Here is a 3539-nt window from a genome sequence, read left to right on the forward strand (position 1 = left end):
CAACCAGGCTTAGCTGCTTGTGTAGAGTGTATGCATTTCAAAGAGATCATGTGTGTGGACCCAGACATATCCGCTCGTATATGTGTGTGTGTGTGTGTGTGTGTGTGTGTGTGTGTGTGTGTGTTCTTATCTAGGTTCAAAGAAGGTAAGCTGAGAGTTTCCATGTGACGAGAAAAGAGCTGCAAAAACAAACCCGAGCCCCGGAAAATAGTTTCAGCTCCGACTGTGTGCACGTCTTTGCTGCATAACAAGGGATATTAATAATGGCATGTACTTAGTGTTGATACATCCCATAATAACCCTCCTTGGATACATCCCTCTTCTCTGCATCAAGATCATGTTTGTCCCCCTGGTGAGGGTAGAACAAAAAAGATTAGCGTGAGTGCTTTTGGGAACGCCAGCCCACACTCGAGTCTCGCTGCTGAGCTGAGGTGACGTGCGGTGGATGCACATTCAGGCTGACACCTCGATGCGCCGCAGCTCTACCATTCAGTCGCAAAAGGCGCTGAGGAACTTTTTCGTAGCACCTTCCAGTAAACAGGAGGTTCCGTTAGCGTTGACAGCGTTCCTGGGTTCATCCCGTGTTCTCCTACGCAGCTGTCATGTTGTGCAGGTGTGTTCTATTATTGTCTTCTATTATTAAGACGCCTTTATCTCCACTACAGCATGCAGGAGTTAGCGGTAATGAAGCTTTACGTGTCAAAATACAGTTCAACATCTCTACAACTCTAATAAAAGAGAATGTAAACATTATGATAGCATTAGACAAGGTTCAATCTCATACAGAGACATACACTCAAGCCCTGCTTTCACCTCTCTGACCTCCATAATGGAACATCCAGAATCAAAGAACAGACATATATTTCCCTGCATTCTGCTCTAATCTGCCATGCGACGATCTCCTGTCGTCATTTTCCACGCTTTGCGCCGGTCTGGCACGCTGGTTTGGTAACTGAAGGGCACGAGCGTCAAGTTACATCTGTTGGCCTCTGCTTTACGGCTTCCTGCTCAGACATGTGCAGCGCAGAGGATGTAAACCTATAACATGCAGGTGCAGCTCCCGACGTATCAACCGTCAACAATAAGGCCTGATGACTCCGCTGGGACTGTTTGCGGTATTTATGGGTGAACGTTTGTGGCTTGGCTATCGTAAAAATTCCTCTACAACACCATAAAGATACTGATACAAGCACGAAATGTTCCTGTTTGCAGTGTTACTTTGCTATTAGACATAGAATGGAGTTGACTACAGTTTGTAATTTCAGCACCTTCAGGACACACACTGCTCTTCACAGTCATGATACTACACTATACCATTCTAGGGACACTGTCTTGACCAAACAGACCACTAGGAGGTGCTAGTTCTGCGACAGGGGTGGGATCCCTCATGGCAGCCATTACTAATAGATCAAATTATCTGCACATCCAGTCACTTCAATCGTATCTCACTTTCTGCACCTCGTCTGTATTGACGGCGGCATCACAGCAAAGCGACGCCCTGCATCATATTTGTGTTTGCCAGTGATCAAGGGAACTTTCAAGTTTGACATTATGTTTTCTCCAGCAGAGATGAAACAGACAATTTTGTCAGTAGGAACCCCTCAGAGATGATCGGAATCCGGAGCTAATAAAGCTTTGGAATCCCCACTTTGCTTGTGAAACAGACATCATGGTCTCATCTAACAGAACGATTCCCCGTCACTGGAGTGTAAATGAAGAACACGAGCCAATCCGAGCGGCGAACAGAGCGACCAAGCATGAAAAACAACTTAACGCTAACTCCCATCGCCTTCTGTCCAAATCACAGCCATTCATGTCCCAGCATGCAACAGCCTCCTCCCAGTCACACGCACACACAATCATATCCCACATGCACACAACAACCGTCATTTTATAGGCATCACAAATGGCCCGTAGGGAAATATGTGGTTTGGTAAAAAATTGCAAAAATCAAGTTGGGAAATAATTTAGGGACACACAGGCACAGACGCACAATGCAGCCATGCATGCACATATACACACACACACACAGTTTCACATGAATACACATCCGCTGGTACACATGCACACACATTTCCCTCCTTGTTTTATCTCACACATACACCACTTCTGAAACTTTTCCTTAGGGTAAGCTGAGTAACAAACACACACATGCACACACTCACACAAAGTCGTGAAAAAACCCTCATTTATTCATTATCTGCAACTCCGCCAAGATATTATTCTTTTATGCGAGCTGATTAAAACCCAGCAGAAGGAAAACATAATAGAGCATTTGTTTTTCTTTCACATTAATTAGTTTGACTCTGCAGTTAATGGACGCTGCAGATGCTTTTGCCCTGCGATGGAGCTCGGTTAATTGAAGGAATGAAAGAAGAGATTGCGCTCGGTTTTCAACGTCCGGCTGGGAAGATGGGAGGACAGAGGGACGCTCGCTTCGCCGCGGGGCTGTATGATGTGTTTTAATTGTTAATGCATTACACCGCCTACAAAGAGAAGCTGAGGTGTGATTGGAATGTTCATTTCCAAACAATTCTGCACCAAGAAATCCCCTTGGTACTACAATATGGAGCCATTTGAAGACTTTTCTGCCATACAAATTGAAAACTGCCTCAGTTCAGACGGACAATCAAGCCAGTGTGTCACTCTGTCCCAGAATGGAGATGCAGAAATGTGTTTTTAATGTGTTTTTATTCCTCTGAACTGGCTGGTTTATGGTTGCAAAAAAGTCAAACGACAGTCAAATATCTGTAGGTTAAACCCGATTTGAGCAAGCTGAGTGCTGATGACATCATTTATGGTCATTGCAGTATCTTTGTTCATAAAGAAACATACTAACAGGGCTGCTAAGTGAGCTAATAGTCGACGAGGAACACCGATCGAATCAATGCAAGCTTTCAAATTACACAATTTTGCAATATGCATCAAATGAAGATTAGAAAGTCATAATTTAATTCAATAGGAGTTAGTTTCTAAAAGCCAGGCTTACTGTTCTGCTCCTGGTTGATATGGGCCACATTAGCAGTATTATACACTACGGAACACAAACACTATCTGTTGACATTATCTCCTTCTACTGACGGAGTTCTAGAAATAGGTTTTTGTCAGTGTAGCCAATCAGAGTGGTTTTTATCGCTCCCTAACAGCCTTCGCTAAGCTTCCTGTTCTAAGAGATAAAGCTGCTGAAATTATTATTTCATGAGCCTCGCAGGTTTTCACCTCCCAATGGCCAAAGTAAAGACAAATTGGTGCTGAGCAGAGGGCGAAAGCGTGATGCGTGATGTCTGATGATGCCGATCACTGTGTGAGGCAGTGGCTCAGTGGGTAGTGCTTCCGCTTGGGAACCGGAGGGTTGCCGGTTTGAGCCCCTGCCGACGTGCCCCTGAGCAAGGTACCGAAACCCTCAATTGCTCCCCCCTCTGCGAAGGGTGGTAATGTAATGTAAGTCGCTTTGGATAAAAGCGTCTGCCAAACTGCTCGTAATACTGTAAAACGCTGTAAAGAAATGACTGCAGATAGGGAACCAAGGCAGTCACACA

This window comes from Genypterus blacodes, unplaced genomic scaffold (assembly GCF_046128005.1).
Source record: "Genypterus blacodes isolate CSIRO-AG114 ecotype Tasmania unplaced genomic scaffold, CSIRO-AGI_Gbla_v1 ptg000105l_1, whole genome shotgun sequence".
Lineage (NCBI taxonomy): Eukaryota > Metazoa > Chordata > Actinopteri > Ophidiiformes > Ophidiidae > Genypterus > Genypterus blacodes.